The sequence below is a fragment of the Dreissena polymorpha genome, chromosome 8, assembly GCF_020536995.1.
Source record: "Dreissena polymorpha isolate Duluth1 chromosome 8, UMN_Dpol_1.0, whole genome shotgun sequence".
Lineage (NCBI taxonomy): Eukaryota > Metazoa > Mollusca > Bivalvia > Myida > Dreissenidae > Dreissena > Dreissena polymorpha.
The window spans coordinates 26914123-26925874 of record NC_068362.1 but is presented as its reverse complement, the minus strand read 5'-3'; the positions used below and the strand labels follow the sequence as shown (position 1 = coordinate 26925874).

General features: G+C 36.4%; 1 long non-coding RNA gene across 1 annotated transcript; it reads right to left on the bottom strand.

The window, feature by feature from the left end:
- Nucleotides 1-3203: 3203 nt before the first annotated feature.
- On the bottom strand, nucleotides 3204-9277 carry LOC127841089 (uncharacterized). Its single transcript, XR_008030700.1, has 2 exons — nucleotides 7938-9277; nucleotides 3204-7792 (listed from the first exon to the last, which is right to left on the bottom strand). It is a non-coding gene; the product is annotated as an uncharacterized LOC127841089 (long non-coding RNA).
- Between the last annotated feature and the right edge of the window lie 2475 nt (nucleotides 9278-11752).

Below are 11752 nucleotides of genomic sequence, written 5' to 3'. Positions count from 1 at the left end.
TATTAACCGATGAAAGAATAAAAGAGGACATATTTAAAAACTTGCAACATAAACACTTCCTGGAGTTGCACTTATTTATTGTAGGATACCAGTCTATTTATATCGTTTATAATCATGTATTCTTAAGGTAACATCAGAAAAGTGCAGGTACAAACACTGCATGGTATAAAGTTTTAAGTTAATGTGGTTTAAACACTCCCAACTGTAAACCACTAGTCAGTGTGTTTAGGAACGTTCCACACAGTTTGTTAAAAGCGTCATTCGGTGATTTTGTCGAAGGAAAGTGACTCATACCATGTAGGTGGTTGTAAAACTTAACTTTATATAGTTGTCGCGTTCCTATATACATGTACCACTTTCTTTCACGACTAGATCACCACATACTGTCATTAAAAGAAATAACGCCACACTTGGAGTTGTACTTGAATAGCCACTGCTTGGAGTACTTGTCAAAAATGGAAATCATGAATTGTAGCCAATGGTGGGATAATGATATCAGAATCATATCATCCGCAATGGTCGATACACACATGTTCATATTAAATTTACATAATCCATACCGCCTATCCATCAGTTCTTAAATTAGGTCGTTGATGAAAGTCAGATACCGGATCGGTGATGTATTGCTTCCCAGTTTAATTTGAATGGCTTCAAGTAACGACTACATTAAACCCTTTACCTTACGCAACCGACCGACAACGTAATATTCAATGACACCGATCTAAACTTTTGAATGAAATTTTATCAAAACATAAACTAATATACGACAGTCCACAAACAAGCTTAAAGATGAATGTGCAGTTATACAAAAATAACGTCTTTCGGCAGACTATAATTATTTTCTCTTAAAATCTTATATTATAATCAAATTCGAATACGCTGAAGGCTTTCGAATATCTGAATATTCTTTCCGATACATAACTATTTGGAAAACTGCTGTACTCAGTGGCTACTATTTTTCAGCAAACCAGCAGAATTTTCAGGCTCGGCTGACATACTTACAACAAACGGCCTTACTAAGTGGTTTGATGTTTGGGCAAGACATGAATGCCTTGTGTTCACAAGGTTTCATTAGAGCCATTTGAGGAAAAAAAATTCACTAGAAAGAAGCCATTTTTCACCTCATCTAAAACGTATTGAAAGAAACCAGGCTGCAATATAATTACAACTCGCGTTCTGAGCAATAGGCATAAATGTGTCTTTTAGAATAAGAAAAAATAGCAAAATAGATTCCAAAAGGTCAATATTCTGATTATGGAAAGCACTATACATAACACGTTCCGTCGTATCGACAAGAAAGTGAAGTTAAGGTTTCACATTTTGATACAATGGAACCGTGTTCCAATCCAAGTGTTTGAACTTTTTATATATTTAATATACTTAAATAAATGACAAACATTACCATAAACAAGAGATGTGTTTGTCAATAGCACAATGCCCCCTACTGCGCCGCTTTGATATTTTTTTTATAATATCCCTTTAAAAAATATTACTTCCCTTGTGAAAATGATCTGTACCTGCCAAATGATAAATATAAATTATCTCCCTTTAAAGCTTTTACTTACCTTGGATTTTTTACCTTTTACCTTGACCTTTCACCACTCAAAATGTGCAGCTCCATGAGATACACATGCATGCCAAATATCAAGTTGCTATCTTCAATATTGAAAAAGTTATGGCCAATGTTAAAGTTTTCGGACGGAAAGACAGACAGGCGGAAAGTTCAACTGCTATATGCCACCCTACCGGGGGCTTAAAAATACTTTGTTATCTGTGAAGGATTCCCTTAAAATAGTACAAGAGGGTCAAAATGGACATAATCTGATTAATTGAATACACATACGCAAAATGTTAAATACTTGAGCCAGTGATTTTGTTTTTTTTATCCATATCCAAATACTACGGTGCAGAGCGGTGCAGTTAATAAAGGAGGGGTGCATTAAACAAAAGAGGGGAGAATTTCGAGATCTCGAGTTAGTCAGCCAATCAAATTGTGTGTAACATGTGTAACTATTCTGTACGCAAATATATATAGCTGGCCGAAGCGGGCTTTTAATGTGATGATTATCCGAAGTTCAAGATTATTCCACATGGAATATGTCTTTAGCCTCAACAAGAAAGTCGATCTTCCGAACCAATTCTTTAAGAGGTATCGATTTCTGATTTATATCCACTGTTGTTTCTCCACTTTCCAATTAAAATTTATTTTTCTATATTTTTTTAATCTCCGTGATTTCGTTAGATTCGTTAGTTCGTTCAATAATCTTCATTTTCGCCCCACAAACGCTCAATTTGCAAGCGAATCCGCAAAGAAATACGCAACATATCATCGTGATATTAAAAATGTATGTATCGGTCGTCGCTGCGTCTTCACGACATTTTTATTTACCGATAGCCTGTGCGACCTTTCATGAGTGAATATTCAATTTTGAGCCAAACTAGGTGCCTAAACTAAATTTTCCGAGAAGCCCTAGATATTATTCGAATAAATGTTCTGGCAAAGTTTCATGAGAATTGAACTATAAATGTGACATCTAGAGTGTTTACAAGGTTTTTATATGGCAATATAAGGAATAATGCAGGCCCCAGTTGAGGCAACGTTTTCATCAGACCGAAACCATTTTTTAACTCGTCCAAGACATCATAAGAACAATTTTTCTGCAAAGTTTCATTAAGATTAGACTATAAGTGTGTCTTTTATAGTGTTTACAATGCATTACTAAAGCCATATGATGAAAACCGCCCCACACCCTGGCGTCCATGTTTTTCAACCAACACGAACCATTTTCGAACTTGTCCAAGATATTATTGGGACGTATGTTCTGACCAATTTTTATGAACATTTTATAATAAATGTGGCCTCTAGAGTATTAGCAAGGTAAATATAGACGGACGACGGACAAAAGCTCACCAAGAGCACTTTGTGCTCTGGTGAGCTAAAAACAAACATGTTTCCATATGGCATAGTAGCTCCCTCCTTCCAATTTATTCAAAATAGTGCTTGTCAAATCACTTGAAGAAAGTAAATCCATTTAATTTTGAAAAAAAATGGATGAAAAATTAAAAGAAGTTGCGCACATATTCTCCTATGTTATCATCAACAAAAAGGAATATTACGTATAAATGAAACATTCAAGATATGTACCCTGAATAACTTGATAAATATTTTGCAAATGTTGATAAAAATCACATATAAACTGTAGTAGCGGTGGCACTAAAAAGCTTTTATTTCATATTTTAAATAATGGCCAATATCTTATTTAACAAGAGGGCCATGATGGCCCTGAATCGCTCACCTGACTAACCAAATACAATCCCAACCCAGTTTTCATCAAGATAAACATTCTGACCAAATTTCATAAAGATTGGATGAAAACTGTGACCTCTAATGTCTACACAAGGTTTTTCTAATACTTGACCTATTGACCTAGTTTTTGACCCCAGGTGACCCAAGTGCAATCCCAACACAGATGTCATCAAGATAAAATTCTGATCGAATTTTATAAAGATTGGATGAAAACTGTGACCTCTATTGTCTACACAAGGTTTTTCTATTATTTGACCTAGTGACCTAGTTTTTGACCCCAGATGACCAAAATACAATCCCAACCCAGATTTTATCAAGACAAACATTCTGACCAAATTTCATTAAGATTGGATGAAAACTGTGACCTTTATTGTCTACACAAGATTTTTCTATTATTTGATCTAGTGATCTAGTTTTTGACCCCAGATGACCCAAATACAATCCCAACCCAGGTTTCATCAAGATGAACATTCTGACCAAATTTCACAAAGATTGGTAAAAACTGCGACCTCTATTGTCTATACAAGGTTTTTCTATTATTTGAACTAGTGACCAAGTTTTTGACCTAGTGACCTAGTTTTTGACCCCAGATGACCCAAATACAATCCCAACCAAGATTTCATCAAGATATACATTCTGACCAAATTGCATTAAGATTGGATGAAAATTGTGACCTCTAATGTCTACACAAACAAATTGTTGACGGTTTTTCTATTATTTGACCTAGTTTTTGACCTCAGATGACCCAAATACAATCCGTACCCAGATTTCATCAAGATAAACATTCTGACCAAATTTCATAAAGATTGGATGAAAACTGCGACCTCTATTGTCTACACAAGATTTTTCTATTATTTGACCTAGTTTTTGACCTCGTGACCTAGTTTTTGACCCCAGCTGACCCAAATACATTCCCAACCCAGATTTCATCAAGATAAACATTCTGACCAAATTTCATAACAAGAGGGCTAAGATGGCCCTAGTTCGCTCACCTGAGAGGAGTCGGTTCATTCAATCTTTATCAAATGTCAAACTTGACCTAGGTATTGTCCAGACCAACATCCTGGTCAGGTTTCATCATTATTTCATCTGCCAGTCATGATCAATGAACCTATGAAGTTTCATGATCCTAGGCGTAAGCATTCTTGAGTTATCATCCGGAAACCCTTTTTCTAAGTTGAGTCACCGTGACTTTGACAGCCATTGTGTGAATTAGTTTTTTGGCACTGTGACCTTGACCTTTGACCTAGAGACCTGATAATCAATAGGGGTCATCTGCGAGTCATGATCAATAAACCTAAGAAGTTTCATGAATCTAGGCATAAGCGTTCTTGAGTTATCATCCAGAAACTATTTTACTATTTCAGGTCACTATGACCTTGATCTTTGACCTAGTGACCTGAAAATCAATAGGGGTCATCTGAGAGTCATGATCATTGTACCTATGAAGTTTCATGATCCTAGGCATAAGCGTTCTTGAGTTATCATCCAGAAACCATTTTACTATTTCAGGTCACCGAGACCTTGACCTTTGACCTAGTGACCTGAAAATCAATAGGGTTCATCTGCGAGTCATGATCATTGCACCTATGAAGTTTCATGATTCTAGGCATAAGCGTTCTCGAGTTATCATCCAGAAACCATTTTACTATTTTTTGACCTAGTGACCTGAAAATCAATAGGGGTCATCTGCGAGTCATGATCATTGTACCTATGAAGTTTCATGATCCTAGGCATAAGCGTCCTTGAGTTATCATCCAGAAACCATTTTACTATTTCAGGTCACCGTGACCTTGACCTTTGACCTAGTGACCTGAAAATCAAGTGGGGTCATCTGCGAGTCATGATTAATGTACCTATGAAGTTTCATGATCCTAGGCCTAAGCATTTTTGAGTTATCATCCGGAAACCATTTTACTATTTCGGGTCATCATGACCTTGACCTTTGACCTAGTGACCTGAAATTCAATAGGGGTTATCTGCGAGTCATGATCAATGTATCTATGAAGTTTCATGATTCTAGGCATAAGCGTTCTTGAGTTATCATCCAGAAACCATTTAACTGCTTTGGGTCACTGTGACCTTGACGTTTGACCTAGTGACCTGAAAATCAATAGGGGTCATTTGCCAGTCATGATCAATGTATCTATGCAGTGTCATGATCCTAGGCATAAGCGTTCTTGAGTTATCATCCGGAAACCATTTTACTATTTCGGGTCATCGTGACCTTGACCTTTGACCTAGTGACCTGAAAATCAATAGTGGTCATCTGCGAGTCATGATCAATGTACCTATGAAGTTTCATGATCTTTGGCATAAGCGCTCTTGAGTTATCATCCGGAAACCATCTGGCGGACGGACGGACCGACGTAAGCAAAACAATATACCCCCTCTTCTTCGAAAGTGGGGGTGGGGGGGCATAATGAGAAAACTGCCCCCCTCCCAGCAGCCATGTTATTCAACTGACCGGAACCATTTTTTAACTCTCGTATCAAGGAAACAAATGTTCTGACCAAATTTCATGAAAATTGGGCAAAAAAAGTGAATTCTACTGTGTTCACATGTTTTAACTATATACATATAAAGAAAAATGACCCGCCCACTGGCGGCCATGTTTTTTCACCGATCCCGACCATTTACAAACTCGTCCGAGATATAAATAAAATCAATGTTTTGACAAACTTCCATGATGATTGGGCAAAAATTGTGACTTCTAGAGTGTTTACAGGGTTTCTCTAATCTCTATAGCCAAATAGGGAAAACTGCCACTATATATATATATAGTGAAAAATGCCCCGCCCACTGGCGGCCATGTTTTTTCACCGATCTCAACCATTTTTGAACTCGTCCTAGACATCAATTGAACCAATGTTTTGACCAACTTTCATGATGATTGGGAAAAAATTGTGACTTCTAGATTGTTTACAAGGTTTCTCTATAGCCAAATAAGGAAAACTGCCCCGCCCACCGGCGGCCATGTTTTTCAACAGATCGGAACCACTTTTGTACTCAACCAAGATATCATTAAGACAAACATTTTGACAAAATAACATGAAGATTGGGCATGAAATGTGACTTCTACAGTGTTTACAAGGTTTTTCCTTTTTTTTACCTAGTGACCTAGTTTTTGATCCGTCACAACCCAGTTTCTAACTTGGCCGAGATTTCATTGGGACAAAGCTTCTGACCAAGTTTCATGAAGATGGGACAAGGAATGTGGCCTCTAGAGTGTTAACGAGCAAATGTTAACGGACGGACGGACATACGACGGACAAAGACCGGTCACAAAAGCTCACCTGAGCAATCAGGTGAGCTTAAAATTGGATGAAAACTGTGACCTCTATTGTCTACACAAGGTTTTTCCATTTTTTGACCTAGTGACCTTGTTTTTGACCCCAGATGACACAAATACAATCCCAACCCAGATTTCATCAAGATAAACGTTCTGACCAAATTTCATAAAGATTGGATGAAAACTGTGACCTCTACTGTCTACACAAACAAATTGTTGACGGACACACGCACACACACATGCAGGCACTCACATACAGATGCCGGACATCACACAGTCACATAAGCTCACCATGTCACTTCGGGACAGGTGAACTAATAAAAACAGAGCATGTGCAAAACATTGACAACATGCACTTAAGCAGAGGTTAATAATTATTCCGTACTTTGACAAATATGGGCTCTCCGTTGTAGTGACAGCCATTGTGTGAATATGTTTTTTGTCACTGTGACCTTGACCTTTGACCTAGTGACCTGAAAATCGATAGGGATCATCTGCCAGTCATGATCAATGTACCTATGAAGTTTCATGATCCTAGCCATAAGCGTTCTTGAGTTATCATCCGGAAACCATTTTACTATTTCAGGTCACCGTAACCTTGACCTTTGACCTAGTGACCTGAAAATCAATAGGGGTCATCTGCGAGTCATGATCAATCTACCTATCAAGTTTCATGATCGTAGCCATTAGCGTTCTTGAGTTATCATCCGGGAACCATTTTACTATTTTGGGTCACCTTGAACTTGACCTTTGACCTAGTGACCTCAAAATCGATAGGGGTCATCTGCGAGTCATGATCAATGTACCTATGAAGTTTCATGATCCTAGGCAAAAGCGTTCTTGAGTTATCATCCGGAAACCATTTTACTATTTCGGGTCACCGTGACCTTGACCTTTGACCTAGTGACCTGAAAATCAATAGGGGTCATCTGTGAGTCTTGATCAATGTGCATGTACCTATGAAGTTTCATGATCCTAGACATAAGCGTTCTTGAGTTATCATCCGGAAACCATTTTCCTATTTTGGGTCACCGTGACCTTGACCTTTGACCTAGTGACCTGAAATATAGGGGTCATCTGCCAGCCATTATCAATCTACCTACAAAGTTTCATGATCCTAGGCATAAGCGTTCTTGAGTTATCATCCGGAAACCATTTTACTATTTCGGGTCACTGTGACCTTGACCTTTGACCTTGTGACCTGAAAATCAGTAGGGGTCATCTGCCAGCCATTATCAATCTTCCTACGAAGTTTCATGATCCTAGGACTAAGCATTCTTGAGTTATCATCCGGAAACCATTTTACTATTTCGGGTCACTGTGACCTTGACCTTTGACCTAGTGACCTGAAAATCAATAGGGGCCATCTGCAAGTCATGATCAATCTACCTATCAAGTTACATGATCCTAGGCCTAAGCGTTCTTGAGTTATCATCCAGAAACCATTTTACTATTTCGGGTCACTGTGACCTTGACCTTTGACCATGTGACCTCAAAATCAATAGGGGTCATCTGCGAGTCATGATCAATCTTCCTATCATGTTTCATGATCCTAGGCCTAAGCATTTTTGAGTTATCATCCGGAAACCATTTTACTATTTCGGGTTATCATGACCTTGACCTTTGACCTAGTGACCTAAAAATCAATAGGGGTTATCTGCGAGTCATGATCAATCTTCCTTTGAAGTTTCATGATCCTAGCCCCAAGCGTTCTTGAGTTATCATCCGGAAACCACCTGGTGGACGGACCGACCGACAGACAGACCGACATGAGCAAAGCAATATACCCCCTCTTCTTCGAAGGGGGGCATAAAAATTGCATGCTAAATGTAGAAGTTGGGCACCTACATGTACGCTTGTATGTGTAATTTGAAACAGATGGAAATAACTTCTATAGAAAACAGAGCAAAACCTTGACAAAAAGCATTTGGAAATTATCATTATGAACATTTTAATTAAAGTGCCATATTAAAAGAAAGAGTTGCACAAAGACGAGTGTGTGACTGACAGAAACATGCACTGATGGACGGAAGCATGCACTCAGGCAAGCACAGACAGATTTAATCCTGCCATTTCTATATCCCTAGTCCTTTTTTAGGGGGGATCAAAACAAATATTCTCGTTCTCAAGTGACAGGGGAGCTAATTCTTTTTTTCATAAAGTGCAATATCTCCATAATTTCTATAATTAAATATGCAGCAGAAATTTCCATATTTCTATTTAAGGCACAGTTACATTGTCAAAATTAGCAGGAGAGGTCTTTTTAAGTATTTTAAAGGCTTCGAATAAAATGTCTTGATTTGTTATCAAAAGAACCGTTTATCTAGTGCTTAGCATCCAAAACTTTGAATCCATCAGTGAACATTGTGGAAAAAAGGAACAAGCCTATCTTTCAATGACATCAATTTAATTTATAATACAAACATATTGAATACAACAATGGACTTTAAAAAGTTTGGAATATGATGAATTTAGCAAAATAAAAGCCATGAAGATTTTAGCAGAAAAAGAGAAGACTAGTTATGCAGATGGGTTTGTACCCACTAAAACACATTTTTATTATATATTAACACACAGGATCTTCTTTGTTGTGAGGCCAGTTTGCTGACATCAATTTGCAGAACTTGGACATGATATCTTCTGTTGGAATCGAAAGATGATCTATGTACAGTGAAGTATCTGCAAAAATGTAATTTTTTGAGCTAAGTAAACATGTTAATCGGTATGTTTAAATATGTATTCAATATAAAATCAACATATATTTGCTGTAAAGTAAAAAACTGAAGTATATAATTTTTCTTTACAAAAGATCTAGAATTGTATAAGATATAGGTCACTTCATGCTGCCACTTTGATAAATAATCCCTATTGAAAACCAGTTGACAAACTGACTTGTCTGCCATTCTGCTCCTTTTAAGACAAACCCTTGTTTTGGATCCTTGATCTTAACATAGATCTTTCATCAAAATACAAATACAATGTTTAAATAGTTATGTCAATAACTGTTAGAACACTTGGCAATATGCTAAAGATATCAATTTCAAATAATAACTTCAGCTGGCAATGTACATTTGTAAAGTCTAATTTTCCTGACATTTCCGTGATAAGCATTTGATTTTGCTATATTATTCATTGACAAATTACCATTAACAGAGCAAATTTGGTGAAAACCTACAAAACTTTATTACCACGTTTTAAGCCTTTCCTTGTCCAGCTTTATTCTTCTTATATAAACCATTCAGCATTTTCGATAACGGTTGAAATTACTTAATTATCTGTACCATACACATTGTTTTATGTTTGACCTCTAGGTGTGAAATCTTATTTTATAAAATTGCATGATGAATGATTAAGAAATTGTCTGGCAAAACAGCATTATGCCAAAATTATACAGTTGACCTTCAAACAGTGACATAAGGAATGGCATTGACATTTGAGCAAGGGAGACTAGCCTAATAAGCAACAAGCCATCTGCACAGAATGAACATATGTGGTAAGTTTATTTAAACTTGCACGATAAATGATGAAGTTGTAGTCTGGTAAACATGTATGATGCCAAATTTGACTTTTAATATCAAATTGTGTAATAAACCTTTGTGCTATGGGACACAGGTCTTACATGTACATGTACATCAGACATGTCATCTCCCATGGTTAAGTTATAGCATATTTGAAGTTAATTTACTATTGAATGTTGATGAATAGAAAGTTTGATGATATCCCATCTCTGAATGGTGAACATCACAAAAAATCATTGTTAAATGGCATCATAAATGTTCAGCAACAGTCAAAGACGAGCAGTTTTATCGCCAAATTTTAGTTTTGTGAGATTTTAAGATTCAATGAGACTTTTTAGGTAGGGAAACATATGTTACCATGTCTCTTCCTGGTGGCATTTGTGTAAAGTTATTTTAAAATTGAAAAATAACAGTTCAGACAAGCTACTTACGCCTAAATACAAACTTTGAACTCTTTAGTGTGACCTTGACCTTTGAGTTAAAGAAACATGTGTTATAGTTGACCTGCAGTCCCCTCACTTTGAGCATGCTGTCTCCTTCTTAACATGTGTGTTCAGTCATCAAATTGTAGAATGAATGACAAAGTAACATAGACAAGCTTAGATTGATTTCACCACAAATAAAAACTTGGCAATTGTGAATTATATTGAGAGCTTTCCACAAGAACGATTGCCAAACAATATGCCCGATTTTTTATTTTATTTGAAATCTTAATACATGGTAAGTTCAAGAAGAAAAAAAATATTTTTTACTTCTTACTCATAAGCAAATACCAAACGTGTAAACATATTCAATATAATTTATAAGTTGATAAATATTGAAGTCATACAAAATTTTAAAATGTACTGTTCAAACTTAATTGAATAATTATTTCTGTCAGGTTTTGTTATGTATTTTTGATGTGTGTCTTTGCTTTCTACCAGCTAGTATCCTCAGAGTTTTAATATACTAGCATTCCATTTTTCTTTTTATAAAGAGCAGTAGTGACTTAGTTAACAAGAGGGCCATGATGGCCCTGTATCGCTCCACTGTTTTTTTATGCGAAAAAAGAGTGCAATGCGCATGGGTTGAAATGTCAGGGGTGTGATTGAGGCAAAGTCAGAGGGGAGGAAAATTCTGTTGACTGATTTTGACTACACGAATGGCGTGCATAACGCAATGACAAACATAAACACAGACATTAAAATAAACAACTTTTTGAACTTCATAACAATATTTCTTTATAAAAACCTGTTAAACTTCACATTAATCATACTGAGGATGCAAAGTAAACAGTTAAGTAAGTATTTATTGTGATCAATAGCAGCAGTTTTTCAATGTATTGAATGACAGTTAATAGACTAAATATAAACAAACACACTTGAGTGTTCTTCTGGTGTTAATGATGTATTAACTGAGTTAAATTAATATATTTAATTTGTTTACCTTTCAATATCTTGCATTTCACATCTTCACTCAGTTCAAAGCTATTTCAGTTAACTGAACAGCGTGACAAACATAATAAAGCAGAATATGCATATGAATCTGATTATACACAGACCCACAGACATATAAAAATCAAATCATGTTTGTCTATTTCCATGTTCGAACGATACTCTCTAAATTGTTTTACTTCGCGAGTAGACTACACTCCAA